Source organism: Dasypus novemcinctus, chromosome 11 (genome assembly GCF_030445035.2).
Source record: "Dasypus novemcinctus isolate mDasNov1 chromosome 11, mDasNov1.1.hap2, whole genome shotgun sequence".
Taxonomy (NCBI): domain Eukaryota; kingdom Metazoa; phylum Chordata; class Mammalia; order Cingulata; family Dasypodidae; genus Dasypus; species Dasypus novemcinctus.
This window is the reverse complement of record NC_080683.1, coordinates 43106183-43116886: the sequence shown is the minus strand read 5'-3', so window position 1 is coordinate 43116886 and position 10704 is coordinate 43106183. Positions and strand designations below refer to the sequence as shown.

Below are 10704 nucleotides of genomic sequence, written 5' to 3'. Positions count from 1 at the left end.
TGAATTATTTAGTCAATTGGTTTAACACCATCCTAGGAAAAGAAGAAAGCATCAGTGAATTCAGAGACAGGTTAATTGAATTAGCCAAACTGAAATGCAAAGAGGGAGAAAAATTAACTAAAAAAAATTTTTTTTAATCTGTAGAGCTGGGGAGCTGTTGTGGCTCAGTGGTTGAGCACCGGCTTTCCACATATGAGGTACAGGGTTCAATCCTGGGCCACAGTACCTCAAAAAACAAAAACAAGAAAACCTGTGGGGCAATATCAAATGATCAGATGTACATGTAATTATAGTAGTACAACAAGTAGGACAGAGAAGATGGAACCAATTAAATATTTGAGGAGACAATGGCCAAGAATTGCCTAAAACTGATGAAAGACATCAACCCAGAAATACAAGACAAAATGTAGTGAATCTCAAACATTATAAGTACATAGTCAAACTTCTGGAAACCAAAGATACAGTCAAAAATCTTAAAAGCAGCCATGCATACAGACAAAGAAACATTACATTAAGATACATAACATTCAGGGAAACAACAATAAGGATGTCGTACTTCTCATCAGAAATAATGGAAGTCATCGGCAGGTAAAAAGACATCTTTAAAGTGCTGAAGGGGAGTAACACTCACTTAAAATTCTATGCCCTGTGAAAATATCCTTCAAAAATCGAGGCAAAGGGAGCAGATGTGGCTCAAGCTGTTGAGCACTTGCTCCCTACATGGGAGGTCCCGGGTTTGGTCCCCAGTACCTCCTAAAAACAAAAACAAACAATAAGCAAACCAGCGGAAAAAAAAAAAAAAAAAACCAATTCAGTGGAGCCAAAGTGGTTCAGTGGTTGAGTGTCAGCTTCCCTCATACAAAGTCCTGGGTTCAATCCCCAGGCCCAGTTCATCAGAAAGAAGAAAAAAATTTAAGGTAAAATAAAGATAATTTCAGACAGAAAACCTTGAGGGAATTTGTCTCTAGCAGAAGTACACTAAAATAAATGCTAAAGGAATTTCTTTGGTATAGATAAAACAAACAATATCCAGTGAGTAAGATTAGGTCATATGGCCATCTGGTATCCCATGTCAGAGGTTCAGTTCCTACAAGTTCTCAGTAGTACTACAAAGGCTATTTCTCAAAAGAAGAAATAGCTTCCATCAATATACTATTGGGAAGATAGCATGACTTTTCTCCAGCCTCTCTGTTATGATTTTCCTACTGGACCTTACCATACGCTCCATCCTGATGGGTCACAAATATTTCAAGTATCATTATCCACTGATTGTAAGAGTTAAATGATGGAACTGCTTGTAATGAAGCCTGAACAAACTGAAAACTCTTTTCTTTTCCCTGGACAAATTTCTTGCAAATACAGCCTTAAAACATATTCTTGAAACACAGTTGAAGCAAATAAATATATTATATATGATGAGTTATAGCAGACTCTAAAATAATGTAGTAATTCATTTAATAAACATTCTGTTCTGATAACTTTTTTGCTGAGTGAAACACCACCCCAAAACTTAGTGGCTTAACACACAACGTCATTTATTTTACTCACGAAGTAAACTGTGCAATTTGGACAGGGCATAGAAGGGGCAGCTCATCTTTGTTACACACAGCTGGAATAGCATGATTAGGACTAAATGATAACACCTGCAAAGTGGTTCAATCTCATAGCTGGTAAGTCGGTGTGACCTGTTGACTGGGAACTTAACCACGGCTGTTGGTTAGGGGAATCCTTACAGGTCTTTCTATTCAGCTAGTTGGGCTTCTCACAGCATGGCGCCTCAGTTACAAGAGCAGAAATCGCAATAATACAGGACATGGGAGTTAATCTCATTTAAGACTTGGGCCCAGAAACTACTGCAGCTTGACTTCCACTGTGTCATATTGCCCAAATAGTCACCAAACCCACCCAGAGTCAAGGAACATGGCAAGAAATATCAAAAAATCTGTATCCATCTCTAACCTACCATGCATCTTTTACCCCTTTACATTTTCAAAGATAGTTGACAGCTTTTAAAAGACTTTCCCATACATTTCTCATTTAATCTTCACAACTACCTCAGGCATAAGGACACAACTTGGTTAAAAGTAAAGGTTGAAAAAAGGTATTCCATGCAAATAGCAACCGAAAAAGAGATGGAATAGACCTGATGAATGTAAAATAGCAGTATTATAGTATATGAACAATAATTACTCAGAGCAACTAGCAAATTGTTCCTGTGATCAGTATTCTGTAAGTTTCTTCATACAAAAGAAACACTTATTTTTAATTTAGGAGCACTGGAGAAGAGATCTATTTTTGGATACTTCAATTTTCTTTAACCCTTTCTTACACATACTCATTAATTAAAATAATCCATCTGGATCAATAATGATTTAGCATGACTACTGTTAAAAAATTTTTGAATTTTTCTGCCTTATAAAATTATGAGTTGACATATTGTTATCTGTGGTGATTCATCCCAATAAGATGTGAAGAATTCCCAAATAGGAATTTGATTATCCAGAAAGAATTATGGCTTAAGTGAAAATTAAATAACTAAACCAATAATTTCTTTCTTTCTTAGAGAATCATTATGTCCAATAGTTAGAACTGTTATATAAAAATTAGAACTATGTTACAATCAATTTCTATTATATTAGAATTATTATTTCTATTTATAAATGCTTGTTGCTATACTATTTCTTATAATCGATTATATTAAATCTAACCTGGCCTTACACTCTCTTTTAAAATTTGTAATTTCCTTCAATCTATTTCTCAACTTTGTTTTATGATTTTACAATAAAATTCTTTTTAATTGCTAAAAAATAATCCATTGATTATATACTTTTGCTAGATTAGATGTTATGTGAATATATCTCAATAAAACTGCTTAATAAACAAATAAAGAATCATGCATGAATAGCCAGAAATAGAGCTATGTACAACAAGGGAAACAGGATTGAGAGGGGAGGAATTTCCTTGTTTGTTTGTTTGTTTTTTGTTTATTATTGAAATAATAAAAATGCTTTAATAATGATTGAAGTAATGAACACACAACTATGTGATTATACCAAATACCATTGATTGTATACTTTGGACAAATTGTATGGTCTGTTAATATGTACCAATAAAATTGATTTGTTTTAAAAAAAAGAGGGTGACTTAGGGAAAAAATGCACCAAATGTAAGATATGGATTATAATGAGTAGTAATATTTTAAATAAACTATGCTCTTGCATAGTTTGTAACAAATGGATCATAACAATGCAAATGTTGGTGGAGAGGTGATATATGGGACCCCTGTATGATGTTACACATGCTTATTTTGTAAGTTCACAACATTTACTATATACTTACTGTGTATGTATGTTCATGTATGAGTGATATATTTCAATAAAAATATATTTTACAAAATAAAGTAGAAAGTATAAATATTTCCCATTTTACATAGAAAATTGAAGCTCAGAGTCATTAAGTGACTCTCTCAGCTTACTCCAAGAAGTCAGGACCTGACCTTACATTTTCCAACACAAACCTAAATTTGTTATCTTCTTCAGTCTAATGTACAATATAATTTCATTTCAGGCTCAATATATTGACACTAGGAACTCCAAATCTCTATTTTTGTATATAATGAATGTGTCATCCAATCCCAGAACCATATGACTAACAAATTTGACAATCATGGGAGAGTTTAAAGACACCATTGTCACAAACCGCTTTACTTTGGTAGGTTTTGGGGGTGCCTGTTAAAACTGCTACAAATATATCGAATCTTCCCTATTTTCAAGAGGCCTTTCAAAACTCACCTCCAATGCTAAACCTCCTCTAACTACCCCAGCCAGAGTTCTGTATCCCTTCTCTGGATTCATTCCTTTTATCACTTATTGCTCTACCACTACTGACATTTATCATACATTATTTTAGATGATGTACTTGAGTGCATCTTCCCTTCAAAATTTAATATCTTAGAGGGCAGAGGGTGTGAGACAAGGACTTTTATTTCTTTTTAATTGTCTATAGGGCCCAGAGTGGTAGTTTACATGTTGCAATTGTTAAATAAATATCTGTGAGAAGAAACCGATCAAGAAAGTGTTGTACAAATTGTTACATAAGTCTCGTAATTTCTTTATTTTATTACCTCTAAAATAATCTTTTTCAAATTTCCCTAGACAAACCCTGCTCTTGGTTATCTAGGATTTGATAAACCAAGCAGCACATCAACCTCAATGATAATCTTCAAAATCATATATACTTTAATCTAATCACATTGAGTTTCGAGACTAAAGTGTCCAAAAATTTTAGCATAAATAAATAATTACATAACCAACCATTATATAGAACTGTTTAAAAAAAGCAACCTAAATAAATCAAATGTGTTTTTAACTTGCTTTAACAGAATATTATAATAAAATTTCATTACCGAAATATATCTTGTGTTCAGTTTGTAAAAATCATGAATTTGTCATGTGGAAATAACTTTCATGGATAGAAGGCAAATTTTTCTGCTTCCCCCTGATATGACTTCAAGACATAAAGAATCATATGCTTTTAAACTGAAAACACTTTTTAAAAAATTTGCTGGGAATTTGGGTACAAGATAGCAATGAAGAATTCCCTCCCACATTGCATTAATAAGATAACACTAGCTACAGTAACAGAAAATTTAAATAGTCCTAATATGACACAAGTTTATTTCTCACTCATATAAGAATCCATTATGGATGTTCACAATCAGGCAGTGTTTCAGGGACTCAATTTCCTTCCATCTTGTGATTGTTCAGTATGTGACTCTCAGAGTTTACTAGGAAGTCATTGTCTCGTCAACACACTGGAAAAACACGGAAGATCCTGTATGGCCTGGAAATGGCACACATCACTTCCACTCATGCATCTTGTAAGCTAAAAGTCAGTTCTGTGATCACATACACTCCAAGGGAGGTAGAGAAGTGAAGTCTAGCTGTGTGCACAGGCAGAAGAAAAAACAGGTTTGGTGATCAACCATCATTAGCAGCCTCTGCCACAGGCATATTTAGATATTTCACTGTTTTTCTCTCTACCCCATACCTTCCATCCTCTCAATTACTTTTCTTGATAATACAACCTCTTGATCATATGATTCCACTTTCCTTTGCCAAAGTATTAGTTCACACACAATGCCTCCACTTCTTTACCACTCAATAAGTACTTAGCTCTTTCTAGTTTCATTTAAGCTTCTTACTTGGAAGTTGAAAAAAATCTTAAATTTTACACTTTCAAATTTCTGACATTTTTCCCTCCTTGAATTACCCTCTTCTTTAGTTCTCTACACAACTTACTATCCTCTCTTTCCTGACATCTCCTGTTCTATCTCCTGAGCTTGGTCTCATCCTTCTTCCACCTACTTAACATGAAATTGCTATAAGCTTCCACAATTCAATTCAGTCAACAAATTCCAACAATTATTTTTTCAAAATGCTTCTCGAATCATACCCATCTTTTCCCATCATTCTAGTTCAGGGTTTCATTACTTTTTACCTCAACTATAGAACTAACACCCCCACACCATTATACTTCTACTCCTTTTTAAAAAAACTTAAAAGTATATTAAAAAAATAAAAAATAAAAAAGCCACCATGGTACATATATAATGGTACATAAACAATTGTACATATATACATATATATACATCATGGTATTTCTTTCTGAATAGATTTCATGTTTTCTCATTACCCACCAACTAAATATGAAACTTTTAACTATCCTCATCTGATATCTCCTTACTTCACTATTTTTATTTCATACACTCCCTTATGGGCATGGGCATCCCCTAATTACCTAGACTTGTTTATTTTCCTTTTAGACTACAAGAGTGCCTGGACTTTTCCTGTGTTCAAGTAAATGCATGGCTCATGTTTCCTGTCCCTTATTCTGTGCCCATAAATGATACAGCTAATCAATCACCGCAGTCTTCCCAGCTAAGAGCAAATGCAAGTGTTTTATTGTCTTTGCAAGAGTGCTTCAGAAAGAAATAACCAGTTAATAGTTGTCACATGAGATGAAAGCCATTTGCCACTCTGGCAATACCACTCTTACCCAAAAGTGCTTATCCTTCTTTTATCCTTAATCAAATTCTCCAAAAATCATTTCAACTTTCTCCTTTATTTATTTAGCAACATAGATGATAGACTGATAGAGAGATAGAAAGATAGATAGTTAGATAGATAGATAAATACATACATTCAAACATACATACATAAATAGTAGAGATAATTTTACTCTCATGTGTATATAATTTTACTCCCTAACACATTTACCTTGTGTACTGGTCTTTTTCCTATTTGTACTTGAATTCTTTCCCTCCCTTCCTCTGCTCTGCTCTACTCTTTCTGTATTGTGAAGGTCTGACCTTTGCAAAGTGTTTCCTGAGCTCTTTAGCTTTCTGCTACGTTTAACCAACTAGAGACACTGCTAAGAGTTTGGAGGGTGGGAGAATGTAAAAGCTGGGTATTTCTCTCTCTCTCGGGTGGTATCTCCAGCAATGATTGTTTCCTCTGTGTTTCCCATTCCAGTAAAATAGTTTTCCCTTCCGTGATCTCTTTTTTCTCCAGAGTCCCATTTTGACTCCATGTCTTCCCTATACCGCTCCAGCTTTCAGAGTGGATCTTCCCTATACCGCTCCAGCTTTCAGGGTGGAAGCAGCTTCCTGCTATGGTCGGTCTGTAGCTCAACTTCAGCGTTTCCTGATGACCTTTCAGCAATTTCAATGCTTTGGTAACCAGTTCCCCATATTGTCCCCTATTTTGACTCCTTTGTTAGTTTCTATTTTTTTCCTCACTTGACGCTGACTGATACTTCTAATTGTTTTGTGAATGAAATTAAACAGCAATGAATATGAAGTATGTTGCAATAACTCTTTACTCTCCCTGTAAACTCACTTTATTCTGTTCATCTTAGAGACTATTGCCACATTTACGTTCAATTGAAATTTTATTAAATTTAGAGTTTGATATTTGAAGTAGAAATAATATGGACATTTTGTTGGTTAGCTTGTTTTGTTTGTGCTTGCTTCTAAATAATAAATATAAACTTGTCATATAGTGGGCTTAGAAACCATTTTAAGGGTATTAGGGCAATTTAATGACCCAATTGTCTAAAGTTTTCTTAGTTAAAAATAGACTTCTAAGGTTTCTGCGGCCAACCCAGTAGATTTCATTGCCTTTTATTTTTAATTTAGAGCATAAATTAAATTTTAATCTACCACTTTTTAAATAAGGACTGCTAGCATGTTCACTACTAATTCTTTACTGCCCAGTAGAGTCTAGAAATAAGGTAAGTGCTTAATAAATAATTATTAAATGAATGAGTCCATGTATCAATGATACCATCTGAGACAAGCCTAAAAGCTGTCCTTCACTACAACACGATCACGTTCATCATCATGTCGTCGTGTTCTACTATAACTTGTTAGCTCTCTATCAAGGAAGAGCATATTTTCTGCTCTAGAATATATTCATAAGGTAAACAATGCAATGTTTCACGTGTTAGTAATATGTACTCTAAGTATAAAATTTATTTTGGGCTATTTAAAAAAAAATGTTTAAAGTCTTCAAGTAAAAAAAAAAATTGGGATAGGGGAGCTAGTGTAGCTCAGTGGTTGACCATCTGCTTCACCTGTACAAGCTCCCAGGTTCAGTCCCCAGTACTTCCAAAAACAAAATTTAAATATTGGTATAATTGAAAGAATATGACAAAAGGATTGTATAAGTCAATAAAAATCAATCTTACAAAAGGGCTATGAGTTTTTTAGTTTCCCTAGCCATTAATGCAGCAATAAATTAACAGGACATTAGGGCACTAGGGCTCTAAAATAAAAGATTTGTTTTATTTTAAAATAAAATATTAGTTTACCCTTTGTCCATATAATTTTCTCTCTTCTTTGCCTTCAAGAAAATGTTACAGCTATGCTAAGCAATGAATTTTATTTTTTTGTCATTTTCAAATCCAGAACTAAGATTCTCTGTTGAAATAAATTTTATGTGTTATTATAAGAATAGTTCTTTCTGCTAAATTAAAGAGCTGATTTACTTGAAAATTCTATCTTAAACCTAGGATTTTCAAAACATGATATGTCCCTAAGAAAAGCAAATTTGAATTCACTTTGTCTTATAATGGCTCTCTCACAGTTACTCAAGTAAATTCATTTTGACTCAATGCTTTAAGATTTTAATTACAAAGTAAAAAGATACTATTATATAATTGTGTAAAATATATAATAGAGATTATCAGTCAAGATAATGCCATTATATTGTATGACCTTATTGATATGAAATAATAAATTCATAGAGTCAGAATCTATAATATATGTTACCAAAGGACAGGGTAGTAGAAAAAGAGGAGTTTGTTTAAATTATAAAGAATTTCTATTTTAGGTTGATCATAGTTTTGGTAATGGTGGTGATAGCATAACATTATAATTAAGACCACTGAAGTATACATGTGAATGTGGTTTAAAGGGACATTTTTAGGTTGTATATATATTAACAGAATAAAAGTTTTTAGAAAACTTAGGACTCTACAACAGACACATTGAACCCTAATGTAAACTACGGACTATAGTTAATCACACAAAAATTATAAAAAACGTTCTTTCATGAATTGTCACAAATGGACCAATTAATGAAGTGTTAATAATAGGGTGATATATGGAACTCCGTATTTGATGCAAAATTTTTTTGTAAACTTCTCTAATAAGAAAAAAAAGTTTAATGATAGTGCCATTATTTCATGCTCTGATGCATCCTCTACTCCAAATACATACCTATAACATGTTTAAAATGCTTTTAAAGAAAGCCAAATATAAGCCTAAGTTTAAAAATTATGATAAACAATTCTGTGGTTCAGAAACAGAAGAAATACAAATTGACTAGCAGGATCAAGCTACAGGCCTGGTGATTTCCTACTTTGGAAGCAGGTCCTAGTGGGCATGAGTTTGCTTCTGACCGGTATCAGGAATTTGAACAAGGTAACAATTAAAATTAGTGGCTATTGTTGGTCTGCCTTCTTGTTTGATAAAAAAGAGTCTCCAAGTATACCATTAACCATTGCTTGTGACTAAGAGGTACAACAGGCTGTGAGCCTAAGGAACGTAAAGGAGGAAAAAGTCTTATAGACAAACTATTTCCCAGGTTTGATGATTGTTTCACAATTATCATACAGTTTCCATTGGGGGAAGTGTCATCAACCTAAACTGCCACTGCAAGGCTAAGTTCTGTACTGCAGTATGAGCACCTGATGGTGGTAACCACAAAAGAGCGAAAAGAGAAGGAAGAGAGGAGGAGAGAGAGAAAAATTAACAAAACAATACTTAACAAAAAAAATCACTTCCACTAAACTGAGTCTATAATCCAAAAATTCTAAATACATGAAAAAATATAGTCCTAAGAAAGTCATCCAGATGAAACTAATATTGCTGAACAATCTAAAAAGTGTGTTTAAAATGGACCTCCCTCACTCTCTTTCCCTAAAAGGGAAATATCCGATGGAAAGGTTGGGTGAGCTATGGAGTTCCTAGCTTTTAAAATGTCCCATCCCCGAACTTCTTTATTTAACCATCGTTTAAGGAAGTGGCAGTGAAGCTAGAATCTCAGAAGGCCAGGCATCCCCAGTTGCTGTATGAGAGCAAACTCTACAAGATTCTTCAAGGTGGGGTTGGCATCCCCCACATATGGTGGTTGGTCAGGGAAAAGACTACGATGTGTTAGTCATGGAACTTCTTGGACCTAGCTTCGAAGACCTCTTCAATTTCTGTTCAAGAAGATTCACAATGAAAACTGTACTTATGTCAGCTGACCAGATGATCAGTAGAATTGAATATGTGCATACAAAGAATTTTATACACAGAGACATTAAGCCAGATAACTTCCTAATGGGTATTGGGCATCACTGTAATAAGTTATTCCTAATTGATTTTGGTTTGACCAGAAAGTACAGAGACAACAGGACAAGGCAACACATACCATATACAGAAGATAAAAATCTCACTGGCACTGCCCGATATGCTAGCATCAATGCACATCTTGGTATTGAACAGAGTCGCCGAGATGACATGGAATCATTAGGATATGTTTTGATATATTTTAGTAGAAGCAGCCTTCTACTAAAAGTCCAGGCAAGGACTAAAGGCTGCAACAAAGAAACAAAAGTATGAAAAGATTAGTGAAAAGAAGATGTCCACTCCTGTTGAAGTTTTATGTAAGGGGTTTCCTGCAGCATTTGCTGTGTCCTTAAACTATTGTCAGGGGCTGAGCTTTGAGGAAGCACCGGATTATATGTATCTGAGGCAGCTATTCCGCATTCTTTTCAGGACCCTGAATCACCAATATGATTACACATTTGATTGGACTATGTTAAAGCAGAAAGCAGCACAGCAGGCAGCCTCTTCCAGCGGGCAGGGTCAGCAGGCGCAAACCCCCACAGGCAAGCAAACTGACAAAACCAAGAGCAACATAAAAGGTTTCTAAGCATGAATCAATGGACTGAAGAAGAGGAGCAGATGGTTGGAGCAGCATTTGTTTCTCCCCAAATCCAAAAATTTTAGTTCATATGTACACTAGCCAGTGGTATGGACAACCATTTACTTGGTGTAAAGAACTTAATTTCAGTACAAACTGGCTCTGGACAGCATTGGTAGTGCTACATCCTGAGTTGTAGCTGCTATAATTGTGACTATTAACTGAGATA

The 10704-nt window shown here is 34.4% G+C and overlaps 1 pseudogene; it reads left to right on the top strand.

Moving 5' to 3' along the window:
* The first annotated feature begins 9712 nt into the window (after positions 1 to 9712).
* On the top strand, positions 9713 to 10494 carry LOC101441952 (casein kinase I pseudogene; annotated as a pseudogene).
* The last annotated feature ends 210 nt before the right edge of the window (positions 10495 to 10704 follow it).